The 21,743-nt window shown below is 35.3% G+C and overlaps 1 protein-coding gene across 10 annotated transcripts in view; it reads left to right on the top strand.

Annotated features, from left to right (window-relative positions):
- Positions 1 to 21,743, top strand: part of ETV1 (ETS variant transcription factor 1) — a 103,973-nt gene that overhangs the window by 15,292 nt on the left and 66,938 nt on the right. The gene's annotated exons all lie outside the window — the stretch shown is intronic.

The raw sequence follows: 21,743 nt of genomic DNA, 5'->3' as shown, positions 1-21,743 counted from the left end.
GTGAGTGTTTTGCCTGTACAAACATGGTTGCTTCAGGGTTTGCTTCTGATATTTATGCTTTGCCATTCTACCAACTAAGTGCAGCTATTGACCTCAGTTGCAAATAGTGAAGAAAAATATATAAATGCCATCTTGATTGTAAAACTGGCTTAATACATTTTTACTCATTTAGCAACATTGGAAACTCTTAACTGGTTCATTTTCTCAGACCATCGATGGGTTTCACAGAAGGCAACAAGAGATGCTTAATGTATTACAGCTTATCAAACCCATGTTTTCTCACCTTAACATCTTAAATCTAATACAAATTCATTACTTCGAGTAACAGATATTTGAAAGCAATGTTTTCTTCTTTGATATTTGGTGTCTTAAATTTCCCAGGTTTCAAGGGGAGTGTGGTTTCTTCCAGATTCTGTCCCATCTTACATGTTTTAGTTCAGCTCGATATTTGATTTGGGAAGGGAATTTCATTTACTCTTTGATGTTTGAATACAGTTTTTTGATACACACTTTCAGGAAATCTATTTAGCAATGATATAGACCTTAATTAGAGACTCTTAGAATCTCTCACAGAAGGAAGATGGCTATGCAAGGCCTCGCCTTCTTGATTAAAGAGTGGGAAGAGAATGGTCACATTTCCAATGTTGTCCTTTCTGCGCAGCACTTGCGTTCTTTCTAAAAGCTAAACCTGTCATTTGAGTGGGAGAATTAGTCTAGCTCAGTCATTTTACATCTGAAGAAACTGTTAACAATTCCAGTGCTATGCAAATGGCAGGGTAAAATAAACTACCTAAAGGTAATTTTGTACTCCTTTTTTTTTTTTTTTTTCTTATTTGACCTCTTTTCAGCTTTTCTTATTCTTGACCATTTCATCTTGAAATCTCTCTTCTCTTGGTCACAGTGAACTGATTTTTTTCCTTACCCTTTTACTTCTTTGATTACTCCCTCTCACTGCACTCCCGTTCTCTTCATGTGTGTCTTCTTTCACCAGGATTACGTTCCCAAACTTTTCCTCTTTACTTACATGCTCTATACCAGTGAAATTTCTATGACGATGTAAATGCCCTCTCTCTGTCCCATCTGTTACAGTGATTACTAACTGCATTGGCCTTTGAGCATTTGAAATGTAGCTAGTAGAACCGGAGGGCTATTGACTACTGTATTAGTCAGTGCAGCTGTATACAGTGATGTTTCCTGCATTGCCCTTTCCAGTTGGGTCTCCCCTCTGCAGCTGTCTCTTGGAAATCTTCAGCTGGACCACCGCAGGGTTTATGTATAAATTAGAAAAAGATAACACCCTCCCTGGTCTGAGCCCCTCAGCCTCAGCTGTGCATCGTGTAAAACAGCATTTATACGACAACCCTGAGCTTCAACATGGCGCTCTGCAAACAAGGCATGCTTAGCAAGTCCAATGCCGAAGTCATTAGTTTTCCTGACCAACGTTTCTCTTTTCTTCTTGCTGCCTTTCTAAGTTAATGGCATCATCGTTAAAGCCTAAAACCTGAGATTTAATCTTAATCTCATTCAGTTCTCTACCATATACTTCCAGTTACTTACCAAATTGTTGGTTCTGTCTTTAAAAAATACCTTATTTTCATCACCTCTGCTCCATCTTTGTATTCTTATCACATTCTATCTTGACCGAATTTATGAATCAGCCTTTTGATTGCTGTTCTTGCCTTCAGTTTCCCTCCTTCCTTTCTACCCTCTCCAGTGGCACTGGGCACTAATGCAAAGCTACCTGACCATGTTCATTTTCTCCTTAAGCTTCCTTTAGGACAAAGTCCTAATTCTTCAGCTGTGCAGAAAACTGTACTATAACCTGGGCCTTGCCTACCTTTTCAGCTTTAACTCTTGTCATTCTAGCACCTTCCCATTTTCTGTGCTTTAGCCATTCTAAATTACTTGCAATTCTTCAAGCTGATTGAGCTCTTTTGTGCTTCTTTGATGTTGCACACCTTCATTTTATGCTCACCTCTGCTTTGCAGCCTGGTGAATCTCCTACTCCAGACTCAGCTTACATTTTATGTCACTGGAGTCTTTCTTGACCCTTTCTTGCCACCTCTACCCTGAAGAGTTAGTTGGAGTCCTAATTTCCTTCTTAAGGTTGAAGCATATAAAATCATGCCTTAAAACAATACACATAAATATGCAATACACACACACACACACACATACACACAGAGCCCTGGTGGTGCAGTGATTAAGTGCTTGACTGCTAACTGGAAGGTCTGTGGTTCAAATCTACTAGCCACTCTGTGGTAGAAAGATGTGGCAGTTTGCCTCCATGTAGATTAAAAAAAAAAAGTCGATTCTGATTCATAGTGACCGTATAAGACAGAGTAGAACTGCCCCATAGGGTTTCCAAGGAGTGGCTAGTGGATTTGAACTGCTGACCTTTTGGTTAGCAGCTGACTCCTTAACCACTGCACTATCAGGGCTCCTCCATAAAGATTAATCCCTCTGGGGCAGTTCTACTCTGTCCTGCAGGGTTTCTATGAGTTAAAATTGACTTGATGACAGTGGGTTTAGTTTGATTTTACATATATACATAGTCTCATTCTGGAGAAAACATGCTAAAACCATGAAAATTTAACCAAACATTTCCAGAATGATAAAGTTTTTATTTTACTTAAATTACCGAAAAATTAGGAATCCCTGGGTGGTGCAAATGGTTAAGCACTCGACTACTCTTCGAAAGATTGTAGGTTTGAGCCCACCCAGAGAGGCCTCAGGAGACAGGCCTTGTGATATGCTCCTTAGAGAACTCAAAGAGTGTTTAGAAAGCCGTATGGAGCAGTGCTACTCTGGACACATGGGGTTGCCATAAGTTGAAATTGACTCAAGGGGAACTAACTACGGTGAAAATTTTAAAATATGGCTTTAAGACTTGCGAATAAAGCACCCTAATTATAAAGGAAATCTATAAACAAAGGTAAAAATAAACTTGAAATAGTCTAATGAAAAAAATGGCAGGGTGCTTTATCTCAGGTTTTCACAGACATAAAGGACTACTGCTCAGGTGATGGCGACCAGCTAATTTCAGTGTTCACTGAGGAAAGAGCAAGAGGAAAGTGGTTTAAAAAAAAGGAATAGGATATTTATGTGGATTTGATTCTAAGGAGCATTTCTGAATGGAGAGGGTTCTCAAATACTGGGACTGAGAGGTTGTGTTGTCTTCTATGTGCATTTTACAAATGTTGGTTTCTAATCTGTCTGGGGATGCTTAGTGTGTCAGAGGGATACTATCTCGAGACATAGAAAGAAACTCCATCCCCCCGTGTGACCCTTCTATAAATTCTATGAAGTTCTTTTTTTTCAAATGTGAATAATTGGAGTTCCTTACATACATCAATCAAATAAGATGCTTCTTTTTTTTTTTCCTTTAGCCCTTATGTAAATGCAGGTTGGGGGAATGAACAGCAAAATTCTGTCCAACATTGAATTCCAGAATATACATTTGACTGTAAAGTGTATAAACATATGCATATGAGTAGAGAACCGAACATTAAAAAAATTGTGAAAAATGAGATTAAACCACAATACTTGAGTATTTTCTAAAAATTGTCCTGAACATACTTTGCCTTTATTTACAAAATATTTCAAATGGGAATATGGAATCCAATGACGTTACACTATAACTTGCTAACCTTTGAAGGATGCTAAGCTTAGAAGCAACCGAAACCCCTTGCCATCCAGTCGATTCTGACTCTTAGTGACACTATAGGAGAGATTAGAACTACCCCATAGGGTTTCCAAAGAGTGAGCGGTGGATTTGAACTGCGAACCTTTTGGTTAGCAGCTGAGCCCTTAACCACTGCACCACCAACTGTAGACATTAAAAACAAATGAAAACAAGCAAACCAATAAAAAACTCCTTAAAGGTATATCTTAAGAAATGAGTGAAGGCTAAAAAAAATGACTACATAGTTCTAATGGTTGTTGTGTCTTACAAAGAAATCTTTTCATAACTTAGACACCGCTGAAAACAAATATAGAATTATTTTTGGATGCAACTTAGTCCAGAGAATTGTATTTCTTAGAGAATTCAAAGTGTATTTAGAATATAGATGAGCCTTATCTTTCCAAATAGATACAAGTATGTTTATAAACAGAATTTTTGTAAATTATGTATTATGAATTTAATTATATCATTAATCTTATATTTTAAATCATATACTTTAAATTAAATAGCTAATCTTTTTAAATCTACCACCTTCCATTTTCTTCTTCGTTATAAAATTATGTATTATTTTTATAACCAGTTTGTTTTCATTTGGTTTACACCGGTACATTTCAGTCTTTACATTGATTCACAGGATTGATGATGTTGACATTTACATTTCACTTTCTCTCAGAAAACTCCCAGGGGTGTGCCAGGGTTATTCAAAATTCCCAGCAGGATAGATTCTTATAACTGTACTCCTTTCTCTAAACATTCAAGAAAGCACACTGGAATGCAGGTCAATTAGAATGATGTTGTTATGTTAAAGAAATATAACCTTGACTCGTCTCTAATATATTTATGAAAGTAATCTTTTGCAAACTTCTATATTTTAACTGATATTTGTAATACAATCCAAGTGACTTGTCTCAAAATAATCAAGACAAACTACTGTGCGTGTGGGGGGCGGGGGGTGGAACTCAACTATTTAAAGCCACTATTACTTGGGAAACACCTTCTTCAAGTAAATTTTTTTTTTTTTTTTTTTAAGTACAGTACTTTGACTATCCTTTTGCAATGAAGTGGGGGAAGTATAAACCTTAACAGATTACTATTACAAACCTGGTTTGTAAAAAACAAGTGAGACAGGTCTATGCAGATCTGACTGAATAATTTATTTTATGTCAACATACTGTGCTTGTCCAGGATAGGAAAGTTAAATATATGATTTTCATTTTGTGCTTTTCTGCCTTTCTACTAAGCTACCTTATTGTATTTTGTTTTTCCACACATCAAGTGAGTACTTCATGAAGCTTTACTTTTTATTATTCATTTTGAAAACTTTATTGCCTGATTACATTTTTGGGTATGACTGGCCAAGAAGATTTTGTTTTCTTTCGTTCCTCTGTCAGCTTTTACTAGAAGGAGAGCACACACTCAGAGGAATTCCATTTCTAGGATTTGAGAATATGAGTATGCTACTTAGCTTTTTTTTTTTTTTTTTTTTTGAGGCTTATTTAAACACATAATTAGACTCAAACTATCCATTTCTAGAATGGATAGTCTCATGTTTTTCTTATATCTAAGCAACAGTTAGCTCTTGAAAGTTCTAAGTTTCCTTGTGTGTATGTGTGTGCTTTGTGGTTGTCGTTGGTTTGTTTGTTGCTTTGTTTTTTGCTCTTCTAGTTTTTACAGTTTAAATATTTTATCAAAGTAATACATTCAAAGAGTAGGAAAAAACAAAAACACAAAATCATTCCATATTCCTGCAGCTCTGCATTTCAAAGTCCTACTCCCTAGAAACAATCATTTTTTTAGTTGTCCCACATACTAAATAGCATGCTTGTACTGCAGTTTCTTGATTCATCGATTTTATACTATCTGTTGACCTACTAAGGCAGATAAACTCTCTGGATAAGTTTTAATTATTTTGCTGCTCGTACTCAGCTGTGTAAGTAGTCCAGGTGACTCAAGTGGTTTGCAATCGGCTACTAACCGAAAGGTTAGTGGATCAAGCCCACCCAGTGGCTCTGTGGAAGAAAAGGCCTGGCAATCTGCTTCCATAAAGTTTACAACCAAGAAAACCTTACTCTGTAACATGTGGGGTCGAAATGAGTCAGAGGCTGACCTGAGAGCAGCTCACAACAGTAACAACAACAACAATCAGCTATATAATTCTACTTGAATTCAGTAATCTTTTTATTCGCACTTGTGTATGAATAAGAATCATTTAGGGAAGTTCATTCGAATACAGCTGCATGTGCCCTGTCCTGAGAGAGTCTGACTCAGACATTTGCCTATGCTGTCATTTACTTGTTTGTAAAAAGAGCACTGTCAGTCTTTTGCAATCAAGTTATAAGATGGAACCTGCTATTCGTACACATATACAACTAATTACATAATAGATAAGTTCCTGAAAACTTTTGTAGAAATAATATATTGTCATTTTATTATTTAAAATATACTAGAGAATTAAAAACTAAAGTGCATAAAGAAGTGATATTTTTAGATTAAAAAAAAAAAAAAAAACCTGTTGCTGTCAAGTTGATTCTGACTCCTAGCGACCCTATAGGACAGAATAGAACTGCCCCATAGAGTTTCCAAGGAGCACCTGGTGGATTCGAACTTCTGACCGTTTGGTTAGCAGCTCTAGCTCTTAACCACTACACCACCAGAGTTTCCATTTTTTTTAGATAATTTCTGAGTTTTTATAATCTATGCTAGAGTTATTCGTATTTTTAATTCTGAAGACTACTTTATTACTTATTTTCTTTCACATTTAGGTGTGAGAAAGTTATCCCTGGTTGTAGATCCCTGTCATACTACAATCAGTTCTAATTTAAGAGGGCACCTAATAAGTTCTGAATGTTCACAGACATTTGTAACCCCACCTTGTTCAGATGCTTCCAAGGTATTTCTTGTCATCAGATGTTCTACTCTTACGTTGATAGCACTGCATACCTGCCCTATGCCTGTCACATTTTAGAACCCAGCAGCCACTTTTTCAGCAAGATGAAAGTTTAGTTTGGTGTTTGATTATTTCGCAGAGAATACATTTCTGAACTCAAAATAGCAATTGTTTGGAAAATAGCTCCATCTTGCAAGAGTTTACGTTTCAGATAACCTCACAGAAACCCATCAATTTCAGTAAAAGAAGCAAGAGCTAAATCATAGACTTTGGGCATGTCACTTAACCTTTATTTACCTATCTGTAAGATGACAGGGAACCAAATAATCTCTCAAGTTCAGGCCACATATGATTCTGTGACACGTTTTACATACTCAAGGAGTAAGAAAGGATAACATCTAAATAAGGTGAGTGCTTATCTGAATTTAAAAGTGGGCATTAGAAAAAGCATAATTAATAGGAAAATACTACTATGTAAATAAGAATTACTATAAAGAGTTACGAAGCCCTGGTGGCACAGAGCTTCGTGATAATTTATGGCTGTTAATCAAAAGGTCAGCTGTTTGAATCCGTCAGCCACTTCTTGGAAACTCTACTCTGTCCTATAGGGTCACTATGAGTCGGAATCAACTGGACGGCAACGGGTTTAAAGTATTATATACATATCTGCAAAATGTATCAGCCTTAATTTTAGTAAAGTCTGGTTTAGTAGATCCTTTTCAAAAATTTTGGTTTTACCATAGGTCACTCTTCCTAAGGTAGGTATTTTAGATTTAATGCCAAAGAAACTAAAAACAAACAGACAAAATCAAAACAAAACCTACCCCCAAAACAAACAACAACAAAAATACTTTTTTTGTTCCATTATTGCTGAAAATTAAAAGTATATATTTCAACCCAAGCCTTTAGCTTTTCCTTTCCCAATTGACCCATTTAACCTTCTTTAATTTTGCCTTTAGTATAGCAACATGTCCTAGAACTTGACTTGAGAAAGATACTCAAAGGAAGTATGTCAGTAAACATTCCCCATTCACCCTATAATTAGCAACAAATTAATTTGAGGCGAGTGATCTATGCCATCTTCAGTTGAACTTTGCTCAATATTAAATGAGTACATTGTTATGCAGTGACTGGACTTAATAGTTGAGAACCAAACACCATTTGTTGATCAATCCAGGTAAGGGTTGAGAGTGGAAGATTAATTACAGAACCAAATATTACCATCTTTGTTCCATTATTTTTAACAAATATACTTACATATGGTGATGCATAAGAAAGCTGACACAGCAGTTTGCCGAAGTAATCATGAAAAGAAGTATCTTTTTAGGGGGGCCACCAGTTCTTTGTTGTTGTTGGTTGTCATCGAGCCAGTTCAGCCTCATGGTGACCCCATGTGTGCAGAGTAAAACTATTTCACAGGGTTTTTAAGGTTATGACCTTTTAGAAGCAAGTGGCCAGGCCTGTCTTCTGAGGCGCCTGTGGGTGGGTTTGACTGCCAACTTTTTGGCTAGTGCAGTAGTCGAGCATTTAACTATTTGTGCCACCCAGGGACTCCTCAGCGTGTCAGAGAAAATGTACATTTCATGAAATCAAATATAGTACACAGGGACCTTTCGTCATAATTGTATGTTAGTGTTACACGTTTTTATTTGTATCATTTTTTATATTTTATTTTCTTTTATAATATTGAACGTCTACTTAAGATGCACAATGCATGCTTGCTTTTGTTTGTTATTGAATTTCCTCCTAATGAGAAATTGTGCTGTGTCTCACTAAGTAAAAATGGTTGGTTTGTTTTTGTTGGTTTTTTAGAATCTAATGAATTATACTCCAACCAGAACTAGTTGCATGTGGCAGTAGCTGAGGGTGATGTTAACTCAAGAACTCAGTTATTGACAATATATCATGAATGGCTATATTGAAAATTCTGCTCATACAATGTCTGATTGAGCTTTAAGATAAGAAAAAGTACTTTTCTTTAATGGTTTTGTATGCTGTCTTTTGCATCTTATTTAAATCTAGGGTTTAGCAAGAAAGTTCATTTTGCTGTATTAAAATATTCAGAGGTTTGTTTCACAGTTACTCCTAGTTATTGGCTTTACAATTCTGTTACGAATAATTTTTAGATCCTTCAGTGGGTCTTTCACTTGTGATAGTCCCTTTATATATCTCTTATTATGGAGAAATCTTATAAACATAAACTCATATTTCTGCTCGTAAAACTGGAATGATCATACCCTTAAAAATGAGAACCATATCCATTGTCTTAATTTTTATGATTTTAAACATGAATAATAAACCTTAACAGTGCAGCAGTTTACTTCATATTTTACTTATGAGATTTTAATTTAGCTTTTTTATTGAATACGCATGTTTATGCAGTTGTATGGTTTTATTAAGCATGCTAAGTAGATTTTTAAGACCCTAAAGGTTTGTTCATTCGGCAAATATATTTTGAGCCCGATTACATACCATACACTGTTCCAGGTACTGGTGATATAAAAAAAAAAAAAATTTTTTTTTTTTTTTTTTTTTTATATAGTGGTGGGCAAACCAGAAAAATATGTATTTTATTTTTGCATGGAGCTTATATTTTTCTACATGGCTCACCGTCAGTGTCTGTGTTTGCATCTTTAGCCTATGGCAATATTCCTGTGATGGGGGACTAAGAAACATGGCTTATAGTTTTTTGAAAACAATGTACTCCAATATTAGTTATTATTATATCCACCCCTATTTAATTTTAATGTGAATAGAAGGTGTAATGTCTAAGTATATCGAAGTCCTGATTTAAAACAAAATGAAACAATACAGCAAATAGCCCTAATGTCTCTGTCATAGGACTGCCTCAAAGAAATAGCCATTCGCACCATCTTGGTGTGAGTAAGTCTGGACCAATTTCCTCTGGCACGTAACACTTTCTTTCAACCATTGGCCTTTGTACGTTAGTTCATACCATTGTCCAGATCTGATTGGTTGATGCCTGGGCTTTGTGGTTTGTTAAATATGTTGAATATCATACCTGATTTCAATAACTGATGTGTCCTGGGTATTTTGATGATGGAATGCAAAACATTTATACATATACACATATATGACCATTCCTTTGAGTGTGTGGAGCCCTGGTGGCGCAGTGGTGAAGAGCTTGGCTGCTAATCAAAAGGTTGGTGGTTTGAATCTACTAGCTGCTCTTTGGAAATCCTATGGGACAGTTCTACTCTGTCCTATAGTGTTGCTATGAGTCAGAATCAATTCAACAGCAATGGGGTTTGTTCATTTCTTTTCTTTTTTGGTTTTTGAGTGTGTGTGTGTTTTGCATGTGTGTGAGAGACATATATAGGTAATTTCTGCTTAGCTTTCTCCGTAAATACGTGAGACAATCTCAAATTCAAAAATTGGAAACAAACTCAGGGTATTTCCAATAACGCTATGTCTCTATCAGTATTCCTCAACCCAGTTAAAATTGTAAGCATTCACTCAGTTAAAGAATACATGAAGTCCTCTTTGACTTATCGCTTATTCCCTCATATCCAATTTTATTGATTTACTTCCAAAATGTTCCTAGAATATCTCTCCTCTTTTTTAATTCTCTTGATGCTGCCCTCATTCAGACACTTCAAATCCTCACCCAACATAGTTTTATCACTTTTGAACTGATCTCCTTGATGCCTGTCTCCTCCTACACCAAATCCAACCCATTCTTTGTTAATCTTAAATACAGTTTATTCATGTCATTATGTTACCACCGTTTAAATCGTCAGTGATTGCCTATTGTCTACATAAAAACCCAGTGATACAGCATTCTAATCTGGGCCCATCCAACTTATTTTTAGGCCCCTTTTATCACAGCATGCCCATGGGTTATCTATTTTCCTGCCATTCCAGGCTATGTTTTATGTCTTATTCACAACATATGTGTTTATACTTATACACTGTTGCTTAGGGTGCTCTTTGACCTACTCTGCTTTTGAGATCTTACTCGTTCTTTAAGATTCAGTTCAGGTGTCACTCCTTGATCACCCTAGTCAGAATTAACAACTCCTATGTGTTCATAGGAAAACCCTGGTGGTGCAGTGTTTAGGAGCTACGGCTGCTAACCAAAATGTCAGCAGTTCGAATTCACCAGGCCCTCCTTGGAAACCCTGTGGGGCAGTTCTACTCTGTCCTTTAGGGTCCCTTTGAGTCAGAATTGACTTGACTCCGATGGGTTTTTGGTATGTGTTCATATGAGTCGGAATCAACTTGATGGCAATGGATTTGGTTTTGGAGTTTATGTGTTCATAAGTGCTTTGTATACACCCCAGGTTTAATACTATTTCACCTGACTTTTAGAGGAAGGACCATGTCCTGTTCATCTTTGTGTAATTTTTACTTTGTAGGGGCTCAATGAGTATTGAATTTCGTTGAATGGAAATCTTCTTATGTACTTAACACTTAGAAACATTTAAATATATGTATTATATATATATGTATATACACAAGGGAAACCCTGGTGGTGTAGTGGTTAAGTGCTATGACTGCTAACCAAATGCTTGGCAGTTCAAATACACCAGGTGCTCCTTGGAAACCCTACGAGGCAGCTCTACTCTGTCCTATAGGGTTGCTATGAGTTGGAATCAACTCAACGACAACGGGTTTTGTTTTTTGTTTTTTTTTTTAATATACCCAAGTGGCTTAAGTTGTTACAATGGAATGCAAATATCTGATTTTATTTTCCTGTGTTTCATTTGTCTTTGCAGGATAATGGAACACTGCTCGCATTTATATAACATTAAAGTTAAGCCTCCGTTATCAGATTAAGCTCTCTAATGAATATTATTTGGTAGTCAAATGTAGCAATATGTTCCTCTGTTTAGCACAAATACTCTGAAATAACTTGGTATTGTTCCCTTTTATATAAAGACAAACCTAGAGCATAGAATAATCAAATAACTAATGCTTGTGATGATTAAAACCACACAGCTCAGGTCCCCAGCTCATGAGTGTATATCTGTAGAGAACTTCCTTCTCTGATAGCCAGAACTCAAGACACGTAAAGATTTCAAAATTGTTGATACTCTGAAAAAAATCTACATAGCTAACAAAGAATGTTCTTTATATAGGACATTGATATTATATGAAAATTCTTCTCATCAAGGTATGGTAGATAGAAAGGGACCAACTAAACCTCCTAACAGGAAACACCCAGGAAAGAAGTATTGTGAACTCATTTGAGCTCATAGATGTGGGAAAACAAGATGGGAGGACTTTGTATTTGGGAACTCTTTCAGTTCTCACCTAGACTACAGTGCTTGCAGTTCTCTGCCTCCAAGCTTTTCTCTTATTTATGCAGATTTTAGGAATGCTTACGATAACATCCTATATTTTCATGTTATTTACGCACAGGTTTTGACCTCAGAAATGTTTCAGTTGTAACATATTCTCCTCCGTTTGGACAATGGAGGCATAGTAGTAGTTAGTGGCAGCAGAGTTAGAGCAGTACTACTAGTAGTCCTGGAATTCCCGAAGTAGTAGTAAACCCAGTCATAGAATTCCCACAGCTGCAGCTTGAAAGACATGATAGTTAACAAGATCAACACCCTTATTTAAAAAAAAGAAACACTGAAACTGAAGAAGGTTATTGACTCTCCGTGGTTTTAAGAGAATAGTGATTTTATGCCCTTAATTGTATGTGGGCAGAAGAGCAAATAAGAACAATATGAACTTTTACTTATTAGTATCTTTTTCTTTATCGAATTCTGTATTTGTGACTGTGGAGTAGGAAATATTTGTTCACCCCCCTCCCACACACACACTTATTTTGATATAGAAGGTATTTTTCAACTCTTATACCAAATTCGGAGAAATAGTTCTTTGTAGGATGAAAGAAAGACTTCAATTCAATATGTCCTTATTGAGCACCACTATGTTCCAGGCACCGTGTCAATTAATTTATCATATTTACTCATAATTCCTGGTTTACTGTTATTTAGGTTTTTCACATTAAATTATTATCAAGATCTAAAGACCAGGACAAAATTCTGGATATATTGAAGTTTAGTCCTAAACAATGACACTCTTAAATTTCTTTCCAACCACAGAGATGCCAAGAAAAGTCTATCAAATACCATTGAGGCCATAGAACTCTGTTAAAAATGACTCATTCCTACCAAGATGTATGGATGGTATTGAAGTAAGCCTCTCAATAGTGTTAATTTTTCCTTTGAAATTGTGGTCATGCTGTGAAGTGGAATGTTATTGCTGTTTGAGGTTGCTTTTCTACATCCTCATAGACACAATAGCCTTATTATGTTGATTTGGTTTGACTGTTTAGTCCTTGGCACTGGGGCCCAAATGTCAGGTGACCTAGTTGTCTCAACTCATGGTTCTGTAGGGAAAGCCAAGTAACTGGGTGTCACTGCTCTGTTTTTCTGGATGTTTTTGCCTTCCTGAGCCTCTCCATGTTCTTGTTTTCTTCCAGGATCATCAAACCCTATTTTCCTTTCTGAAAGCTCTACTTTCATTTACTGTTTTATTGCAGATTAAAGGCTTATGCATTAGAAGGTTATCAGCTAATCAATAAACTTCAGTCATCCCATTTCGTGATAAAGCTGTCCCATTGATCAAAGTGGAACGTTAGGCCTTTTGCTTTTAAATGGCAATTTCTGAAGGCTCGGGTAATGTGCTTATGGTATGTGGAGCTCTATCCTCTTATATACATTTAGAGGTAGCCATATGCATTTATGTGTGTGTGATATACACATAAGCAGACCTGTAGATACAAATGGCTCCATCTGTATTTTATTTAAAATTCCTCATTTTCGCTCTTCTAAAAAACTGTGTTAATTTTAATTGTCAGCAAACCTCTCAAAATGTGTGTGTATGTATTTTTAAATTATACTCTTCTTGCCTGTTATAATGTATGACCTTTTTTTTAGGTCTGATATTAAAATGTCTCCTAACCCCCTAATTTCAATGATTGTGCACATAGTAAAATACACACAAATGCTGTGATTACAAAATTGGAAAAGAATGTGCTCTTATTTTCATATTAATATAAAGGTAAATGGATAATAATTTTAGGATTTTAAAATTTGACATCTTATTTTCATAAAATATACCTTGTCGTTTTGATTACATCCCCACCATTATTATTTTTTTTTTTTACAAAGAAAAATAAGTGAGGCCAACAAGCATTCATAGTACCAACTGTTTTGCTAGCTGGTGTGTGGTGGGAGATAACTAAAATACTGGCAATAACACTAATCTCCTTTATTTAGCAATTTCGAGTTTTTACGTCATTTCCATATCCCACATCCCATTTGCTTCTTAAAGTGACCCTGGATTATTGGCAGAGCAGAAAAGGCTCAGAAAGATTTAGTGTGGTTCCCAAAGTCTCATAGGTAGTGAATGACAGAACCAAGACCCATCTTGTAACATATTCTCTTGTATTCTTTTCAGCAAAATATGCTACCCTGTCATTCCTTATATTGCTATGATTAAATGAGTGAATAAAATGCACATGTTTTTGTCCACGTGCATGTATGCATACATAAATATACATGTTTGTATAATACAGTAAATCCAGGAAAAATGAAAACCTGTCAGAAAAGTTTCTTATTGTTATAGCATTCTCCAATATGCTTATAACCCATATAATCTATAATTTATAACACTGTGTATGAAATAATACATATATGGAAAACAAGGGTGGAGTAGACAGCCCCCTGTTCCCTATCACTCTATGAAAATCTTCATCCTCGTGCTTTGAATTGGAGAAGTGTGGTGAAGTCCTATGTATACATAAGCCTTCAGCTTCAGGAATCCTGAATGTTTGCTTAACAAAATAATGATGCTCCCAAAAGAGCTTTTTAAAATTTTGGTTTGGCACACTGTTTATCTTTGGACAGTGTATAATCAGGCCCAAAACATTTGCAATATAATGCTGTAATTAATTGAAAATCACATTTGGCATTTTGTCTGTGTTACCTTTTTTTTAGTATTCATGTCATTTAGAGTATTGATGCTACTATAGATACTAAAGCTGTACAATATAACCGTGGTGTGATTCATTCAGGCAACTCAGTATAGCTTACTGCCTAAGAGCAAGGCATTGGCTCCAAGGCACTTGAGTTTAAATCCCATCTCTCTGACTTACTAGATATGTGACCTGAAACAAGCTACTTTACTTAAGGTCATTGTATCTCAGTGTTCTCCTAGGGTGACTTGAATTTAAAGGAGTACATATGTGTGTGCATAACATTGTGTATGTTTACATGAAATAATAAGTAATATGTATTTATGGCATATAGTAAGCATTATAAGATCTTATTTTGTATATGCCAAAAATATGAAATATATACAATGCATAATGTATATTATGACATATTACAAATATATCCATTTCTGATCAACTTATCTTTATGTGTTGATTTGTTTTTTTATTCTTTATTTTTACCATAATAAAAAATTACATGTATAACTATAGCTGTGTGTATAAAAAAAGTGTGTATGCATACTAGGAAATAGTCCTAAGAACAACTTCATCTTTTACTGCTGATTACATTAAGTCATTCAGGGCACATCCACAGTGATAATGTCAGAAAAAACTCAGAAGTGTTGTTTTTCCAAACCTGTTGTAACTTTGACTATAGGGATACATAAAATGTTGAGCTGGAAACATTCTGGTACTTGCAATATAGGCCCAGTTATAAGATCAGTGAATAAGTTATGTTTAAGATTATGAGTTATGAATTCTGGTTGATCAAGGACGTTCTAATTGGTGAGTCTAGCAAAACTGCATCTTCAATGTTTTTGTTGATTTTGAAGTTGATGTAGTCACTGAAACGGAAAAAAGTGTTGATTTTTTAATTAAGATGCAACCTTTACAATGCAAAGCAGTAATAATTGTAGTGTTCATTCAGCCTGAAGAAAAAAATTTGCTAGTAAAATAGCAATAATCAAAATGAGAACTACATTAAAAGGGGGCTAATTTTATGATCATGTTTGTTTAAATAATAAAAATGAATCCGCAGGACCCTTGCCAAATTGCTGCCTGAGATGAAGTGGTGTTCAACTTTAGATATGGCTTTCTTGAAGTCGATTTAAAAGTAATTGGCTGCTTAAATTGTGAATGACCAAAGCTCATCCTTATGAAATAGCTGCTCCTCCAGTGAATCAATTATTAGGCAGTGGCTGGACTTGTACAAGACCAGATGTGTTTGATTTGAAGCATTTTACAAATACCAGTATAATTATTCTTCTATGATGAAAGAGTCATATTATTTTCAGCTTGCAGGGAAAATCAGCAATCACAAGAAAACAAACTGGAATTTAAGTGTTTCAACAATTGGATATTAAAATTACAAAGAATAGATTCTAGTTTTACTTGAAAACAAAAAAAGGAACATCCTAACATCAGACTCTTGTTCAGAACTGATGTAAAGATCTTAAAGTAGCTTTTAGCTCAAAGGCTACTTGTGGGCTTTGGAGTCCCACATGCTTGAGTTCAAATCTTATTTTTATAGTTTACTATGTTTGTGTTCTTGGACAAGTAACAGCCTCATAAGTAAAAGTGGAAAGTAAAAGGGTTGGTATGATGTTTAAATGTGATAATTTATGTCACGATTTTGTCATGTAGCTTAGTATTTAATAACTAAGTAGCTTTATAGAAGTCCCTATAAATATCTATTTAATACATGAACTGTTTTGAGGCTGTAGATTTAATAAGCAGTAATAAAGACTCAGAATAGTAATGCCAATTATACAGTTAAAAACAAAACAAAATAAAACAAGAGTGATGGCATTTGATTGATCTATCAATGAAGGAGTTTGGCTGTTGTGTGATTCCTGCTGCCAAATGCTGGTGGAATACCTTACCTAGATATATGGGATGAATAGGTTGTTCTCCAAAAAGTAAATCATCAGCCTCCTCTCCGTTACGGTCTACTACCAACTCAAAAGAAGGGAATACGACAGATGCAGCAACATACACATCACAAATTCATGAAAGACCCTCATCTTTCTCTAGTTCGTGTGGTTGGTTTGGTTGTCTATGCACAGTGCTATAAGTATTTTCTTTAAGAAAGATAAATACTGTATACATGACTCACAATTGAAAAAAAAAAAAAAGATTTTATAGGCCAAAATATTTTTAAACCATTCTTTAATCTGACAGTCATCCCATCTTGGAAATTATATGAGTTACTTATATAGTTATAATGCCAAGATGAAGGTAAACAGGTATTTATTTATTTACATAGGATAAAGTACTTATGCATTAAAAAAAATATGTTAAAAAATGATTCCTTTCTCCAAAAAGCCTATTGGGAAGAACAGGGGGTAACCTTACATACTGGGGATGGTTAAGGTGCAGTAGAGTAGGGAGTTAACATAGCAGCTATGAGTGCAAGTCCTGAGTCCTATTAGACACGAGACCCCCGTGTACTACTTTCTAGCTGAGCGACTGTGGTAAGTTACTTACTCTAATTCCATTTCCTCATCTTCCAGAGGATCTCACAATAATAAGGATGCCATAGGTGTGTAATGAGAATAAAAGGTGTGTAGTGAGAATAAAAGGTGTGTAATGAGAATAAAATAAGTCAGGACATTGTCACTAATGATTTTATTATATTACTAAGAATATGATAATGTTACATGGTGAAAAATTAAATGAGTTTTATAGACAGTAAGTTGTGTAGTTTTTTTTTTTCAAAATTATTTTTAAGTAAGAGATCAACATAGACTAGAAGAGTTGAGAAAGACTTTATAGAGAAAATGGAACCTAGAACTAGAAACCTAGACCCCTAAAATATTGGACATAAAGGAACCTAGAGATCAGGCACCCAATCTCTATTCGGTGCATAATAATACTTCACAGTTGCAGAGTGTTCGCTATGTGCTGGGTATTCTTTCAAGCACTTTACATGTGCTTTAATGCATCCAGTTTTTACAACAATGGTGTTTAGTTTATTATTATCTTCCTTTTTTTTTTTTTTTGGTGAGAAAATTGTGGCACGGAGTAGCTGAATGATTTGTTGCTTGTCACAGAGCTACTAAGTTGCAGACAACAGGCTGCAGAGTTTACACCCCTAACCCTTATGGTACACTGCCTCTCAGACAGAGCTGTGTGTCCAAACTAAATCATCAGGAGCAGGGGTGGATTATCTAGCAAGCAAGGTATGCACAGGCTTACAGTAAGCAAGGTTTGCACAGATTTAATTGTGTTTACTTACTAATCTGCAATGCACAATTTCCCATGAGTTTCACCGCATCTCTGTTGTGGTAAAAAATAGGTGAAATTATGCACTACAGGTTAGTAAGTAAGCACAAGTAAGCCCATGCATACCTTGTTTATTGGGTAACCCATCCCTGAGAGTTTGCCCAAGGTGACAGTAGTTAGTGACAGAAATGGAACTTAATCCTAACCCTTGGGTACCCACCTGATTTTCAGTATATCTGTGCTTACCACACATTGATTGGCTTTTCAAGGTTTGTATAATTTACCCAGTGATGAAGTGAAGGCCTGTTAGCATGAAGACCGGGTGTTAATTTCTCTGATGTAGAAATGAACATTTTCTTTCCTTAGAGAGAAGGCAACAGTGTTTGGAGATAGAGGTGTGCATTGGGAAGGCATGGGTGTGAGGGCTGATAGGTCAACTAAGTCAAATCATGTGGGTCAGCAAAAGTCAGTATGTCTGGAGTTTTTCCTAAGAACAAATGGGCCAGCATGAGAATGAAATTCTATGTCTCGTTATAGGGTATGGGAAAACAGAGCAGAAGAAGAGCAAAAGAGCTTAATAGGTTTTGCTGTGAACATACTTTAGCATATAGGTACACTTGTAGTTAACCATAAAAAAAAAAACAAAAAACCATATTTAGAACAAATATATACTCAGGGTAATGCGTGTTTATCAGAAATTTTATTATATGTCAGTGGAATCTAATGTGATTATTCAAAGAAATATCACTGGCTAAGAATTTAGGCAAGTATTTTAATGGATGAGAAGAATCAGGCTTTATCAAACTTAATCTTTATCCCTATACACATTCTCAATTTACAAAGCTCTTAGTTACTTCAAAGGGACGGGGAGGACAATGCAAACCAGGCCTATTATGTTTGTGATCACATGACTGTTTTGCAGGTGGTATCCATGTGTTTCTCAAAGCTCATCTTTTCTCCTCACACACTTGGAAGGAGAGCAGAGTGCTCTTTCATGTTCATATTTTTCTAGTTTCTTGGAACTATCAATTACAAAGAAGAACTGTATAAATCTTCTTTGTGTTTATAAGTGCTAATATAAGCTGCTGAATATATCAGCTGGCTACAGCATTTGATGCCCTTAATAGCCACTATACAGGGGTTACAGCAGATGCATTGGTACAGCTCTGTGTTCTAAAGAATTAGATTATAATTCAGGAAATAAAGTAAAAAAAGAAATCCATTCTACACACGAGTCTCTGACATTGGGTTATGCTGGTAAAGCCATTATGTGGCTTGAAAAAATGCTGTTTATTTTCACTGACTGTCATCCTCTGGGCACTGAATTATAGAAAAACGATTACCTCTATAATTAATTTGTGATCTATAGCACACATTATAAATCTGTTCATTTACATGGTTATGCTGTTAACTTCTAAGAGTCGCAAAAGTTTAAATAGATACCGTGTTTAAATAGTTAACATTTCAAATAAATATAGTTTTCACAGTTTAAAGGAAGGCACTTAAATGGTGTGTTTCAATAGGCTACCTCATTTAAGAAGAGACATATTTTATAAATCTTACTGATAATCATATCTTAAATTTTACAAACTCAAAAAGATTAGTAACACCAGTATTTATTTAAGGTATAATTTCTGTGAAAATAAAATCATATGCGCAATTCATTTCCCAGTTACTGCACCTGTATATTATCAACAACGTAAGACTTAATTTGTGGAAGGATTAGTAATGATTTGCTATGTACTTTACAGTTGATATAGAATGCTCTGCCTGAGATAGAAGTAAAAAGATTTGTAATCTTGAACTATTTCTGATAACACCTGTACACCACTGCTACCTAGTTATGATCTACATTTTATGTTTAATGTGGTAATCTAATTTCCTCCTATTTAGCAAGTCAAATTTATATATCTATATGTCTCTATCTATCTGGAAACCCTGGTGGCATAGTAGTTAAGAGCTACAGCTGCTAACCAAAAGGTCGGCAGTTCGAATCCACCAGGCGTTCCTTGGAAACCCTATAAGGCAGCTCTACTCTATCCTATAGGGTCACTATGATTCGGAATCAACTTGATGGCAATGGGATTTTATATATATATATATATATATATATATATAAAACAAACCACGCACACATTAGAATGTTGTCATGACACTAAGTAGCCAAATTTAGTAACAGGTGAGATGTCTTGGTTCCCATCAGATAAGGCTTGGTTCTTGAAGGATCAGAATGATGTTATTATATGGCGTTTTCTCCTGTAATGTAACCTCAAGGATGAACTTTGAGATAGTGTAATAGGAAGGCTCTAGAATAATAAGAAACAGAAATCCTTTAAACTAGCACCTGAGAAGTTGCCTCAACAACTCTGTAAGTATAATAAAAAATTAAAGATAACTTTCTACCCATTTAAGAAGCCCTTCTGGATGGCTGTAAGTAGAGTGGAAATTAGTAAAATTTCTTAGATTAGAAATGAATGTAATTAATGAATAGTGATATAATACTTGATTTTACATTTTCAGCTATTCTAACAATTGTCTATCACTAGATTATATCAAGGAGTCCTTAGGTGGCACAAATAAATTATTAGGTGCTGGACTGCTAACTGAAAGGTTGGTGGTTCAAACCCACCCAGAGGTGCCTTGGAAGTAGGGCGAGTTGCTTCTGAAAGGCCACGCTATGAGCAGTTCTACTCTGGATACTTGAGGTTGCCATGAGTTGAAATCCACTGGACAGCAACAAACAACAATAAAAACAGATCATACCAACTAAGTAAAATATACTTGGAATTTACTTTATATAAATACATCTTATTATAAATTTGGCTGCAGGGTATAGTTATCAGGAGATTCAATATGCTTTATATTCACGATTCAAGCACTTCTCAGTAATTTTTCATATTGAAGATTGTAAAGATGGACAAGGTTAATTTCTTAAACCGCTTATGAAACACTGTAATCTGACTTGATTCATTTATGACTCATGACTCCCAATTGGATCCCAATGAAAAATTAAAGATTGTTTCTGTTAAAAAAAAACCTGAATCTAAAGTGTAACACATTTTTAAAAAAGAAAGCTTATATTCAAAGGAAGCAAACCATTAAAAAATGAGTATATAAGAAGTCAGAAAACGTATAAAATGCTAGTTTAATTCTAAAACTCTTCATTCCAGTAAGTTTTCTTGGGATTATATCCTTTAGCTATGAAATGTGACCTGTGTATTCACTGATCATTTATATTTGGTTCCTGCAATACTTGCAAAGTAAATGCAGTTCTGTCCGTTCCTTATATCTTACATGGTATCTCTTGACTATTTATTTCATGGTCCTACCCAAGGTTCTCTTGCTTGGTTTCCTTTATCTGCTTTTGGCTTGTTTGGTACTTGCTTTACTGGTGAAGACTGGGCTTTTGTCTCTAGAGGCTATTTATAATTAACTGTTTCTCATGCCATTTTTTGTGCTACAGATATTTTTAAGTTAATATTTATTGTTAGGAATTGACAAAAGGCTTGACTGACATCTGGTTGTACTGATGGAATTGCCACAGCTCAGGAACCAAACACTACTATTCAGCTGTGAGTCTTGTCAAGAAAGTCTCAGATTTTTATAAGGAAGTTTGCTTACATCAATATTTCCTGCTATCTGAAGAATAAAATATACTTTTGAAATGTTTCTACATAATAAAGATGCCTTTTTTTTTTTTTTTCTTGTGCAATGGATATTTTGAGGTTGAAAATGTGTTCCCAAAATTAATTTTTTTTTATTTTTCTATCTCACACATCTGCCTATTCCTTTTAGGATTCTTAATCTGATCTAAGGTTGCTGGGTGGCTCAAATGGTTTGCTCTAGGCTACTAACTGAAGGTTGGCAGTTCAAACCCACCCAGGCATGCTGCGGGGGAAAAAAGGCCTGGTGATCTGCTTCCATAAGGTTACAGTCAAGAAAACCCTAAGGAGTAGTTCTACTCTGTAGCA

The sequence above is a fragment of the Elephas maximus genome, chromosome 8 (assembly GCF_024166365.1).
Source record: "Elephas maximus indicus isolate mEleMax1 chromosome 8, mEleMax1 primary haplotype, whole genome shotgun sequence".
Taxonomy (NCBI): domain Eukaryota; kingdom Metazoa; phylum Chordata; class Mammalia; order Proboscidea; family Elephantidae; genus Elephas; species Elephas maximus.
The sequence above is the reverse complement of the archived record's forward strand: the minus strand, read 5'-3'. Positions and strand labels throughout refer to the sequence as shown.